We start from the raw sequence: 15,727 nt of genomic DNA, 5'->3' as shown, positions 1-15,727 counted from the left end.
CTTATCTACTCCTATTTTGGGAAGACTAGGGTGCCTAACACCATAGCTAGTGGAATAAGGTTCCTAACACCATAGTAATGGTAAAATAGGATGCCTAGTGTCATAGTCCCTCTTAAAAGGCCCCAAAATCAACTGTGTTGGAGTGTCAATTCTGACCATTTGTTATCTAATCTCGATATTTTAATATGACCATTAGAAGTTGGCCTAAAATAGGAAATACCTTATGATCCCTATATAAAGGCATGATTCTTAATTCATTTATCATCCTTACAAGCAATACTATCATTATTCAAGCACATCCTATAGAAAACATTATTGAGAAATTTTTCTTTAGATCTTAGCATTATGGAGCAACGAGCTACATTAATTTCCATGAAAGTTTGTTTTGATGATTAAGTCTTTTATGCCTTTTCATGTTATGTTATTTCATCAACACTTGGAGGATATATCTAAGGAGCATTTCACCATCATCATTCTCAATCTTGAGGTAAAATCTTGTCAATTCAACATTTTACTTCAAATTTATCCTTTGCCCTACTAGGGGTAAGCTTACTTTTCCAATCATCATTGTTTAAGTAGAGGTTAATTACTACCCAAGGTTTGACATAGGAAAACCCTATACAAACCAACACTATTCCCATATTTTATTTTGTGTAGGTTACATGTTTGACTATTGAAAGTTGTAGAGTGTAGACTAAGACCTACACTTCTAGATTATAGAAAGGTAGAAACCCTTGGACTGTGTCAATTATGTTGGAATAAATGAACACTGAGAGGGGGCGGGGGGTGAATCAGTGTTCTGATATTTACAAATTTATTAATCTGATTCTTTATCAACCAGATGCACAAATAAGAAACTAAAATGTAGAAACACAAAGGAAACAAGCACATAACCATAACACAAATATTTTTTATGTGGAAACCTAGAAAGGGAAAAACCATGATGGGATTTGAACCCCCAATATTATTATACTATGACCAGTAGTAAAATAATATTAAATGAGTTAGAATGCACATGCATTCGGGCACACTTCCTAGAGCTCACTACTCAATTATAAAAGGCTACAACTCATAGGAAGGCTCACTGCCTTACATGATAATAGAAAATGATTACAATGAGTAATAAATTGAATAAAAGCATCTAAATATGTCGGATAACAGTTTTGGTTAGGCACAAAGTGATCCGCTACTGCTGTTCTGATAAACTGCTCCGATCTGCCCGACTACTGATTATCGGATCAACAAAACTAAAGGTGCATACTTGAAACTGTGCTCAACTACTCTCCAAATCATCTCACACATCATATACACACAAATGCATTAACCAAGTCGATCTTATATACCCATAGTAACAAAATTGATCTCTCATAAGTCGACTTCTCAAAATATCAAAATATGAAACGTGTAGCTTCAAGTCAGCTCAAATCTTCTCAAAACAATATTTTGGATCCAAAACATATAATCACATGCTTCCCATAAGTCAGTCCAATTACCTCAAACTTACCAATAGCCACCAGAATCACCTCAAATAATCTGGTCCACATGATACACCTTCAATAATGGAGATAATCTTGTTTTACTACTCTACCAGATACCAGACCTTCTAACATGCTAAAGAATCAACACCGAAGGATAGTATTGCATGATAATTTTATTCTCTTACTCAATCAACTTAAATCTGATTATTGAAACCAAGAACACATCACCGGAAATGAGAACTATTTACCAAAGTTGTACATAGAGTATCATCGAAAAACTTGCACCAAAACTTACTCAAAACCTCCTCAAGACATCTGGATAACCAAAAATCCATACCAGATAAGATCAATAGGCTGAGTTTCCATCAATGAAAACTTCAAAGAAATATCATGCACCAGATATCACCAATCAACACTGGAGTATCAATGGAATAGTGTCTTATGCCAAGAATCTCCCCCTTTGGCATTGATGGCAACACTATGAAAAATTCTCCAAAAACTGCAAGCAATCCAACAATTTGAAATCTATACACTCAACTGACTTCCCCTAAGAATAATCATCATTTTTCGCTGCTCTCTTCCAACTCTCTCCCCCTTTGACATCAATGGCAAAGGGTAGGAATTCGCCAAAACTTATTCACAAAAGAATGCAATAATTTACATGAATTTAAAAATGTCTACATAAGTGACCTTCAAGGATTTCAAATAGTCCTTCCATTCTCTCAAGAAACAATCTAAAACATTAATTAGAGCATTGAACATGTATGAATTCACTTCAACACCTTTGAGATTAGATGGCACCGATTTACCTAAAATACTAACTGCCTCCCTCTTGAGCTCCGAGTAAGGTGTCCGTCCAAGGAGTAATCAAACTTCTCAGTTCTCCCACTCTGCTCAATACTTGCTCTTTTTCTATATTCAATCCCTTTATTTTATCACTAAAATCTATTATTTGGGTTTCGAGGAAACTTGGAATAATTGAACAAGGGGCAAATGAATGACCAATACTATCAAGCTTTCCTTCAAAATCTCTTATTTTCTTATCAATATCTGCAGTAAACTTGGTAAAAAATAGACATGATTTAAATATTTTTCCATCTTCACCTAATGCATCCTCTACACTCTTCACCGTAGTCTTCAATATTTCTCTATTAGCTTCAATTGTCTTCAAATAGGTTTGAAGCCTCATCTCATTGAATTTATTCAAATCCTTTATATCTGTTGCTTTCTCCAATGATACAAAATCATACTCTACTTTATTTAACATATCCTTAAGCTTATTGAAGGGTGAGTCATTTGTAATCTACTTAAGGTTAGGAAAAAAATTCTCCAAAAGGGCAGTTGCCAAAGATATTACCTCTTTCTCTTCTAAAGTGAACTTGAGTAAGTCCTCACTGGCCTTGATTTGCATAAGGGTGACCAAATTTAATGCTTGAAGAGGGGATAGGGTGCTTAGATCTACCAGACCATGACAAAGATCATATTTAACTACAATTCATTTTCCCTTATCAGGGACAATGGCTTTGGTCATGGTTGTCAGAGCTTTTTCTGATTGCTTTGCACTCTTCTCCTTCACAAGTTCTGCATTTTTATCCTTTTCACCCTCTTTTCCATCATCTTTGATCTTTCCCACTTCACCCAATTCCTCAGCTATCATCTCAAAAATTATTTCTATCTCAAGAGGATCCTAAGTAGCATCATTGGAGTTATCCACCGCTTGATTATCAAAGGCATCAATTGGAGCTTCTTGTTCAACCGGATCTATAGATCACTGATCTTGTTGTCCACCAGAAATATCTGCAGGCACATCTAGAATAGATGGAGTATCCTTAGGCTCAGAGACTATTGCTTTCTCTTTTGAAACATATTTTGCTTGATAGTAGTCTTCTGGATTTACATCAACTCTCTATTCAATAAAAAATTGTCTCAAAATTGTTTCACTTTCCTTTATCACTTCATCTTTCATTCCTATCATAAGCTTATTTACCCTTCTCTTGCTTCGAAATTTGTCCTTGGCAAGTTTTAGTAATCAAGTGACCTCATGTCTCTAGAAATAACATAAGATATATTTACTTGCACATATTCTTTTATTTCCTCATCCTCTAGTGAAGTTGTATGTCTCCTTGCATCCAAAATGTCATACAAGCTCTTGGGAATCATAGATGCTAATTCTATCAAGACCTTGCTATATTTATCCATATACTCTACAATTGCTTCTCTAACTGCACGTTGGTCTTTATCCTCAAAATTTTCATAATACATAGAAACATTTTTCAAATTTCCATCTTTCAAAATCTCATCAATTAATTGTTGCAAAGTCAATGGGGGCACAATTTCATGTGGGCCTTATATCTTACCAAATTTAAGAGATTGATCTATCTCATATTTTTTCTTCTTGCCATCTCTAGCCTTTCCAGATGGCTCTCCTTGTGACTTTACTTTCTTGGTAGGAGGAGCATCATCGAATGTAGGCTTCCGAACTACCCTTGCATAGGTGGTAGTCTTCTTAACTTGCCTCACCTCTTCATTCAACTTTGTTTCATCTTCAGCTGCAACATATTGTCTTGTAGACTTCTCCTTCTTCCTTTTCTCCACTCCACCAATAGATATTGCTGGTTTAGGCTTAGGTGCAGGTACCGACTTCTGCACACTAGAGCTAGGTGTAGATTTGCTAGGCTCGGCCTTGGAATACTTGGGAAGAGTTGGTTTATCTTGTGGCTTCACCACATCTTCCTCCTTTAGAATGTTTTTCCCCCTTTCCTTCTGGCACTACTTCGTGGGTAATACCCATCTGTCGAGCAAGTTCCTCAACCTCTTTTCTCACCTTCCTCTTCCTTCTCGCCTCAGTGAACTTTTTATGCAAGTCTAAATATTTCTCCTTAAAATGTACCAAATCTTTGCTCCTTTTGGTCTATCGGTTGACTCAATAAGTGTTGTGCATATTTCTCGAGCGTGATAGCATCAACCTCATACCCCATGGACATAATCCATATTTTTCTCGACTTGACTGCCTCCATATGGCATTGATCTTTATCAACCATAAAACAAATGGTCTTCTCATATTTCTCTACTATTTCTTTAGGGATTCTTTATCAGGCTTTCATAGAAGCTTGGAAGTTCTTGAAATAGCCCCATAAGGTAGATATTCTCATTGTGTTGTCACCTATACCCACAACCCTTCCTTAATTTTCATCACCACTAGTTTGTCATAAGCCCATTGGACTTTTCCAATACCGGGGGATCTCATTCAAGAAACAAAGAGCTAAGTATACAATTTAAGATCCAAAATTGAAGCTATGTTTCTTATCTTGTTTAATTTTCTTCAAGTTTCTCAATAATTCACTCAGAAGTACAGAACAAATATCACACCTTTTATTCTCCTTAAGCATCTGGTATGTAGTGAATATTGCAGTACTAGAGACTGAGTTCTGCTTGTTGAATTGATATACTTTGTATCCCACCACCATTTAGGTGAATCTCATAGCATGCTCAACTATATCGTTGATTGTCATTGATTGGCTGTCATATTGGGAACTGGTAACAACTATCACAGTGGTATTATGCACTTTCCTCAGGATCGGAATCTCATCGATTGCACTCAAGCATATGACTACCTGAATGACCCACTTTGTAATCTTATGTGGTCTTTCCAGCCATATGAATTCATCATGAACCCTGCTGAGAATGTACCGAACCCATTCAACTTCATCAAATACCAGAAAATGGATAAACTATATGAAACCCTTGTCGAGAAGAATCTTATATTTCGGCTTCAGGTTTCCAAGACTATTCACCATATGCTTGTTGTAGAGTGTAAGCATGTCTGCATTTCCAAGTTCTTCAATGTCATAGTGAATGTATGCCCTTATATATTCATTGTGAAGAACTTCATACGAAACTGAAGAAAATGCTCCTTCCGGATCATCTTCAATCAATTTGAAAGGATGTCTTTTAAAAATGGGCCTTGCCCTCTCAGAAATATCAACCACCAGAGGAGTAGAAATACCAAAAGTAGATGCCATGACAATTTCAGGGTTTTAAAAAGATATCTCATGAATGGATAAATACCTCTTGATTCACAACTGGGCGCAAAAGATCTTTGAATGGTCACTTCAACCTCGGTTTTGCTGTCAAATCTCTTTCACTCAAGTCTACTCTGCACTTTTCTCTTGTTCGCATTGTGAGGAATAAGCTTTTGAAATGCCCTTTTAACCTTTGAGAACCTAATTTCCAGTTGTAATAAATGCTCAACCTTAAAGCTTTCGGTTACCTTACTTTTCATCATTTCATTCACTAGATTACCAATTTGTCACAAATCTTTCGGATATCATTTACATGCTTGATCAAAATCTTCTACAACCTTCCAGAACTGGTTACAGATCTCCACAAGGGGTTTTAAGGATTTGCATGAAAAAATCCCCCTAAGGCCAAAAATCCCTAGTTAATAGATGAGGTTCCATCATCGGACGTAGGTGTGGAACCATTCTGATCTTCTTTCTTTATCCACATCTTTGTATGCTAATCTCTGATTTCATCTGCCTTTTCTTTACCTTTCTCATTACATTTGTTCTTGTTCACTGATGCATTCTTACTTTTACAATATCTTGCAATATGACCTACTTTGTTACATGCATGATAGACAACATTCCTTTGCATAGGCCTAAAATACATTTTATTTGGTCTCATCCTACATTGGTTAGATATATGTCCAAACATCCCACATGCAAAACATCTCTTATCCTAGAAATTGATCATCATTCTGCACATATTTGACTTATGACCAAAGTTGTTGCATACGAAACACTGACTGATAAAGGTAGGACCATTGTTCGCATTATTTATCAATCATTATTCATCCTACTTCTGCATTGATTTGCCATATGACCAAGTTTATTGCAAGTAAAACATCTACCATTGAATTCATAGGCATTAGGTTGTCTTACCAGAGGTTTCTTGCTCCGCTGATGATTAGATTTTGCATTGCTCTGTCTAGAACCGAAGGATTCTCCTTTCTCATATCCAAGTCTGCTTGTGTCTTTCCCATGTCTCTGACTATCCAACATCTCATCCAACTGGGCTGAACTAGCTTTGAACTTCTCTTTGTACTCATTAGCAGTAGTCAACTCATCTCTTGGAATTATGATTTACCTTTCAAGTTCTTGTCCATCATTCTTTGTTTGCACCAATTCAAGCTTTAACTGATCATTCTCATATGTCAATATGAAACATTCATTAGATCCATCCTTCAATAATTGAGTTAAGTTTTCTTCATTCTTCTTTCGGACTTCAATCTCCTTAGTCAACTTCATAGCAATAGATTGCATCTCATTCTTCAAAACTACATTCTCTGAGGGCAATTTCTCACATTCATCAGTCTTATCTTGTAGAATTTGATTGCCAACACTTTATTCTTCTTTTTCCTTCAACTTGTCCATCAACTCCTTTCTCTTTTCCGAAGAAGTGTTCAATTGATCTTTCAGGGTTTCAATAAATTCTTCAGCTGCATTCAGATTTCTTTTCAGACTACTCTTTTCCTTCACTGTTGCATTAAGATCTTCAAGTGCCACACTAAGTTGTCTTTGCAAATCGGAGTCCATTGATTTAATCTTTTGGATCTTCCTCAAGCTATTAGGCTTCCTCGAAGGAACTAGGCTTTGATACCAATTATTGGAATCAATGAACACTGAGTGAGGGGGGGGGGGGGGGGGTGAATCAGTGTTTCAGTATTTGCAAATTTGTTAATCTATTTCTTTATCAACCAGATGCACAAATAAGAAACTGAAATGTAGAAACACAAAGAAAAAAAGAACATAACCATAACACCAATATTTTTACATGGAAACCCAAAAAGGGAAAAACCATGATGGGATTTGAACCCACAATATTATTATACTATGGCTAGTAGTGAAACAATATTATTATATTATGGCTAGTAGTAAAACAATATTACATGAGTTGGAATGCACATGCATTCAAGCACACTGCCTAGAGCTCACTGCTCAATTACAAAAGGGATACAACTTGGAGAAAGGCTCACTGCCTTATAGGCTAATAGAAAATGATTACAATGAGTAATGAGCTGAATAAAAGCATCTAACTATGACAGATAATAGTTCTGATTAGGCACAAAGTGATCCGTTGTTGTTGTTCTGATAAACTACTCTGATCTTCCTTGCTACTAATTACTATATCAACAAAACTAAAGGTGCACACGTGAAATGGCACTCAAATTCTCTCCAAATCATCTCACACATCATATACACACACAAATTCATTAACCAAGTTGATCTTATATAGCCACAGTAACAAAATTGATCTCTCACAAGTCAACTTCTCAAAATATCAAAATATGAAACATGTAGCTTCAAGTCAGCTCAAATATTCTCAAAATAATATTTTGGATCCAAAACATATGATCAAACGCTTCCCATAAGTCGGTCCAATTACCTTGAACTTACCAACAACCACTAGAATTACCTCAAATAATCTGGTCCACACGATACACCTTTAATAATGGAGATAATCCAGTTTTACTGCTCTATCGGATACTGAACCTTCTAACATGCTAAAGAATCAACAATGGAGGATAGTATTGCATGATAATCTACTTCTCTTACTCAATCAACTTAACTTGGATTACTGAAACCAAGAATACATCATCGGAAATGAGAACTGTCCACCAAAACTGTACACAAAGTATCACTGATAGACTTGCACCAAAACTTACTCAAAGCCTCCTCAGGACATCTGGATAACCAAAAATCCATACCGAATAAGACCAATAGGCTAAGTTGCCATCAATGAAAAATCTGAAGAAATATCATGCACCAGACATCACCAATCAACATTGTAGCATCACCAGAATAATGTCTTATTCCAACAAATTTGTTCACTAGTCCAATACTTCTCAACTAAATTTTTGGGAGCATGATCTGAAGAACATTTTGATCTGAAATTTGAAGTCTCAAGATGTAGAGCACTTGCTAGGATTAAGGTGCCTAACACAATGGTCCACCACTCGCAGGCTTAGGTTTCAATGGGAAGATCATTTTAGTGTCTTATTTCCATATATATCCTTTGTGTTTAATTTTTCATTTGTATCTATTTATTTATGTTGAATATTATCAATTTATTAGTCTTTTACCTAATTCTTACATCTAATTGCATAATCAAAATAAAGTAAAAAAGGAGAATAATCTGACATAACATCCAACTCTCCTTATGACTGAAGTTGGATCTTGTTGATTATTCCTCCCTAATAAAACAAGTGGAAATAGTGATCACCTGGTTCTTAGTTTACATTTCTAAGGTTAGACTCTTATTTCCACCATTTCACATCTAAATAGACTATGATCTTGTTTTAATAGTGTGATCATATTGGGTTATTGGAAGAGCTCCAACTTTCATAGCTTGTGGAATCAAACTTGCACACTCAAATTGTACAGTAATATATCTTTGCGCTAGTCATAACCAAAACAACTTAAACAAAAGCATACACGATTATGCACATAATCATTAATCAATTTAATTCAACTTCTCAAAGAAATTTTACCATGACATCTAGTAGTCTAATTTGACTTAGACCGATACATTTCTCAATTATGACAACTATTTAAAGTCATCCCATAAGTAAAAACTTGATAGGTAATACTCATAAAATAAACTATCTCATCATTGATAAACAAGGTGTTCAATAAAAAATTTCATGTTAATCACCTAAAATTAAGATACCTAATTAACCTTAAATTTTGAAGCATCATTAGTGCACAATTAAGATTATTCTACATGAGTAAATAATTGTCATCTTTTGTAATTAATTTAATTCATACATTATATTTTCAACTTTAGCATATCATTAGTGTAATAATCCTTTAACTCAATAACCAAGAACTAGGTAAGACAAGTAAATTTTTGTCCAATAGAACACATAATCCTAACACATTAGGATGGGCCTCACAATATAAACCTAAACCTATAGTAAATAGCATATCTTTAAAGTCGAATGATGCAATAAAAATATGGAAACAAAGAAAGACACATAGATACATGTGCAATAGAACACATAATCCTAACACATTAGGATGGGCTTCACAATATAAACCTAAAACCTATAGTAAATAGCATATCTTTAAAGTTGAATGATGCAATAAAAAGAAAGATGCATAGATACATGTGCCACATATATTTGGAAAAATAAGAAAGGTCATATATGTTTAAAAAAATAAGTGTTACATATATTCAATTTTGAGCTTGGGACCTACCGCCTTTGAAAGTCTAATATTTTGATGATAAAGTGCAAAAGTGCCTCCAACAATTATTTCAAAAGAAGAATGCTAGGTTGGAAACCATACACAAAGGAATTACAACTACAATACTTAAGGGATATCTAAATACTTATAATTCTTTTCCTAATATTTGAGGGTGGAAAAGACAACACTTAGATACTTGAAGGAATGTAAAAATGCAACAAAGAGTATTTACTACCGAAGTCAAATCTCTTTAACTCAAAAAATTATCGAGTGATCTTTTTGGGATACATAGACAAGTGGAAAGGAGTCTTTACTGTGGAAACCAGTTTTTCCAAATAAATGATGTAAGGGGAGCACCAATTTCAATCCATATCCTTATAATCTCGTAGAGACTCTTGTTTAACAACTAGGAAAAACTATAGTAGATGTCAAATGGGATATATTTTTAAAATCATTTAAGTTGAACCGAGGAGTGGTGTATGCATGAAGTAGGCTCAACCAACACAATAAAGAATGATTAAGTATCAAATGGAATAACACTTGGGTGAACTCACAATAATGGTTCCCACTTTTTTGCCAACTTTGACACTAGGATGAAATTTTTTTAAATAATCTTCACTTTCTAACACCTATAACTTTTAAACCACTAAGAATTTGAAGATGACATAAATTAGTGATTTGTAACATCTTGTCTGTAGACTCTAAATATTTTTTTTTTCAAATTTTTTTGAAGAAAATTGTTTTTATTTTTCCATCTCCCTCAAAAAGTGATTTTTTTACAACAAACAACATTTTTTAAGAGTGATGTGCCTCCCGAAATGCATAACTTTTTTTTCATAAATAATAAAAACTCAATTATTTTGAATTTGGTTTGTAACATCAATATCTAGGGCGTGGAGTTGGTTTGATAGTCATATGTTGAATATTTTTTATTTTATTAAGTTTTGAAATCCGAGTAATTATAATTTAGACATAGATGTATGTTTGAACACATAACTTGTTCTATATATATCGAAATTCAAATTTTTTTTTGTTAGAAAGAAGACATCAATATGTAGGGCATAGATATTTTTTTGAATTTTTTTGAATTGGTTTATTATTTTTCCCAATGTGTTGAACAAAGAAGTTCATGTTTAGTGAAAAACCTATGTTTGGTAAAATTTAAAAAATAAAATCATAATAAATTCACTATTATTACAGTCGTTGGAAAGCTTGCTTTCACGACTACCATCCTACATTTTGGGTTATCAAGATTATTCTATTTGAGCCTTCAACTAGAGGTTTGAAGGCCAAAATTTTGTAGAAAGTTGAAGAGTTTGGGGGAGAGAAGCATAGAAAGGGGGTTCGCTCGAAGGGGGGGGGGGGGGTGGGTGGGGTTCGAGCGAACCCCATAAAATATTAATAAAAGGGGGATTCAAGTGAACCCCAATGATGTCACATGTACAATTGAAGTGGGGGCTTCGCTCGAACCCCAAAGGGTAGTTCACTCGAACACCCCTAGTACGAACGAACACCCTCGAAATTTTTTTTCCCCCATCTGCATTTTTCCTTGACTAGTCAAAGTGGGAACCATTATTGTGAGGTGACCCACTTAAATATTTTCATCAAGGAAATATCATGAGTCTTTAGAGAAGTTGAGAATACGCGTGTCACTAAATTTATCTATCTATACTATTCATCAAAACCATATAAAAATGATTTTGAATGGACTATTTTTTGCTTTATTATATTAAAGAAACCTCTATGTTGTGTAATACCCCATTTCAAAAATTGTAAGGAAATATTTTTGAAAGCAACAACAATGTTAATGTAGTGAATAGTAGATAGTGGTAAACGAGAGTGAATGACATGCATTGAAACCAACACATGCACAAAATCATCAAAAAATAAATAAACAAAAATATCAACCGTAGATTATCAAAAATGTATTTTATGTAATAAATAATATATACATATCTCTATAATGTAGATTGATATATTAAATTAGATATAATAATTATATTATATAATAATTAAAAACTCATAATATATGAAAGAGTGCTAGTAAAAAGTTGAACACGTTGATTTAGCATTAGGTAGAACCCTAAAAATTTCTAAAAAGAAAGACAATAAAAAAGTAGGATAAAAAAGCAAAAGTAAATAAAAAAGAGGGATAGAGTGTGGGGTATACCATCACATGGGGAAAAGGTAAAAGGAGAAGGGAAAGAAAAAGGCAAAAGGAGTAGGAGATGCATGCGCAAAATTTTAAAACTATTGAATTACGATTTAGATTTTATAGTTTATTATTTTATTATTCAAAGAAATATTTAGTATTTTTTTTAAAATATATAAATAAGAAAAAGTTTAAAAGAAAATTGTAAAGATAAACTTAAACCAAAATTTAATTGTTTCATTTTTTTTTAATTTGGGGTTAAAGGGTTTTATAGGTCTTATTATCTTGTGATTGTAGAGATTCTAATTATTTAAAGTTTAGAAATTAAGGAAATAGTTTATAAGATTTTATATGGATTTTATGAAAAATAGAAAAAAGAAAAATAGGACTTTAGGATTTTGGGGGATTTTAGTTTTAGAATTTTGAGGATATAAGAATTTGGGATTCTATACCACGAGGATTTGTAATGAATTCATCACTTTAGGCGATTTTTTTTTTTTGCTATGGTTCAAGCGTGATTTTGTTTTTTTACAATCTCAATGAATTGTGTTTTCAAACTATAATTTTGAGTTTTATAAGAGGGATGTATATTAGAGCCTCTAAGTTCCAACAAGTTTGGACCATCAATTTGTTCCATTGAAAGGATGATTTAATGACATAAAACTTCTAATACTATCAAAAGAAGCTCCATTAAATAATTTTTATATTAGTCATATTGTAGGAGTTATTTATTAGACCCCACATGCCCATGAATCACCTGCAAGAAAAATAATGATCAAATCTGAAGAGAAGAAGCCATGATTAATGCTATGCAACCTTGAAAGAGAATTGATCCAAAGAGGAATCTAATATATAGATTAACCTATAATAGATTGGATTTTTACAATGAATGAATGACTTGCTTTAATAGAAAGCAAGAAAAAATCAATCTAAAATTAGGAAACTAAAATTAGCTCAACTAAGTGAAGCTATTATTAGCCTAATCTAATAAAAGATAAAAAGCACCTAAGTTTAGCTTTAGTGAATAAAGTAATTAAAGGACCTAATTAATTAAATAATTAGATAATGTCCTAACTACTCAAACACCCCCCTTAAGATTAACTTAGGGAGTAGCTAAAAAAGCTAAGATGAATGCAAAGATGCAACCATGAATGGGTCTCGATAACAAGGCTTGATTAGGTATCCATGTACAAACCAATGCAACTCTTGCAAATAAAGAAAAAATGAAAACCTAGTAGGAGAAAACTGCTCTCCAGAAGAGAAAAAATAAAATAAAAAAGAGTACACATGACTAGGCATGAAGGACTCCAAATGTCTCCCCCCAAGTAATGAATCGATCATATAAGTGCAATTAATATTTTGCCCATAGGAGAGAAAAGAAGAGATGACATGTTCCCCCCATAACAAAGAAGCTCCAATGTCGAAAGTGAATCCTCAAAGATGAACATTGAAGATGGTCCAAGAGAAAAAAATTACATCCCTCCCCTTGGAAAGAAAACACACTAATGGCCAAGGTAGAAGAAACTCAATGAAAGAAGATGGAAGGAATAGTCTCATGATGTGGGCCATTGAAGACTTCTCAACTGTCCACATGTCTGAATTAAAAGATGCCAAATCAAACGAATCAAGATCAAACAATTGTGAATTTACTTGATGAACAACCTCTAAAGGCATTGAAGATGGGATGACATGAATACTAGAGATACCATAAAAGAGGAATGAAAGATCCTCAACCATGTCACCAATGTTTGGAGTGTGTGATGTATCAAACAATCCTACAATATGTAGAAAGTACTCCAAAAAGAAGAAACTTGAAGGGAACAATCAACCTGCTAAATTTAATCAATGGGGGCTATGCATGAGCCAATGTCGATCTAATCAGGAACAACTAAAGATGATAAATATTGAGATGATGTCTCAATATGAGGAGTGAGAATTGAGAGACACGCCTTTGATCTATTACGACATGAAAGACTTTTGATATACTCAAGAATCTCAAAAGAACCACAATGATAGATCATGTAATTTGCATGAGTAGGGAAATGAGACAATCTATTGAAAGATCCTCTAGAAATGGAGAAATATGTGGGTATCCATAAATCTCCCAAAGGCAAGTCCAAAGTGTGTGGAGACATCAATGTCCAATAAAGCACACATAGTGTCATCATCAACACTAGAACCAATCACTCCTAAAAATTGGTCATTAACGACCCTCCTAGCATTCTTGCCCCTCTCTGAAGTTGGTTGAGATATGAGTCTATATAGATGAGGAAAAAAACAAAGCCACCTAAGATGTGTCAAGATGCCCTTTTGCCAAGACTCATAATTGTCCTTTTCTAAGCCGATAACAAAAGGATGAATAGAAAAACCTATGATACCTCAAATAAAATTATTCAACCCAAAATATATCAGTACATATAAAGTTGATCAAATAACTCAGAAAGCTACAACCCTCAAGGAAGGTTCACTACCTTACAAGAACATTCAGGCAACAATCTGGTTTACATGAACTAAAAGGATAGCATCTTCAAATGCCTGATGGCAGTTCCAGTTAAGCACATTTGTTTTCTCTATAACACTCTCTACTCTACACTTCTCACTGAAAGATGAATTCACTTGTTTGCACATAAACCACTCTCTGATAATGCAGATACAATACCAAACACCAAATTATATGAATATGACACCTATATATATAAATCATCAACCTTGACTACAAGGTTGGCTCGACCCTTAAGATCTAATTACAAAATTACATCACATGATACATAGATCAACCACCAGACCAATACAATTCCATGATGACATAACATGGACCCAAATAAAATCCTTGAACACGCAACACTGTCAGAAATATCACCAAGATTATTTGCAACATGCTACACCACTGAAAAATATCGCATAACATGAACAACATCACTAGACCCATAAGATAATCAATAACACACACAATGATCAATGCAGACTAGCAAAATAAATAGGACACAATTAGGAAAAAACAACAAGCATGATAAAACCATCCACAATAGCTGCACCAACACCACTTAATCAAATCTTCATCAATCAACACGTTGATACTCAAGAAAACTCAAACAACAACAACAACTGGGACTATAAGGATAACTTGCAGAGCTCCAAATCATGAGCCATATGAATTGAAGATACACATGAACATCCCAAACACTCTCCCAAATCTGCAACTAAAGAACTAATCATTCTGGAGCACAACGAATCAAATACCAGAACACTGCAACACTGAACATTGGACACTGAAAAACCAATCCTCATTACCAAAATCCATAACTCAACCAAATAACCATATAGAATCATGAAACCGACACTATATCAGGTATCTCTAGTTGATTCAACATATCAAATAGATAAACTAGCCAGATCAACTCTCTACAATCACCGAAACACCAAAAAACAGGAATATGTTGACATCAGTGACAACAACATATCCTAGCAGCAACAATATCCAACAATCTCCCCCTTTGGCATTGATGGCAACATATGGATGTAAAAACTAATCAATGCAAATAAATAAATCAACACCAACATTATCCCGATGAGATCATGCACACAAAGTTTCCAAGATAAGGCAGTTTTTCACATGCTTCTCTCCCTTTTTGACAACAATGACAAAGGCACATACAAAATCAATCTATAATTTTTTTTTGTCATTCCAACTAGTTTAGTAATAAAGATACAAAAGAATCCATCTATAATTATTTCTTCTTTGAAAATCCGGTCTTTTGTATCTTTATTATAAATGAATACATGTACATATGAAGAAGGTGTAACGTGTAGAACAACTAAGTCAGCCCCCGCTAATGAATTCCTCCAAA

Source organism: Cryptomeria japonica, chromosome 9, assembly GCF_030272615.1.
Source record: "Cryptomeria japonica chromosome 9, Sugi_1.0, whole genome shotgun sequence".
Taxonomy (NCBI): domain Eukaryota; kingdom Viridiplantae; phylum Streptophyta; class Pinopsida; order Cupressales; family Cupressaceae; genus Cryptomeria; species Cryptomeria japonica.
This window is presented reverse-complemented; position numbering follows the sequence as displayed.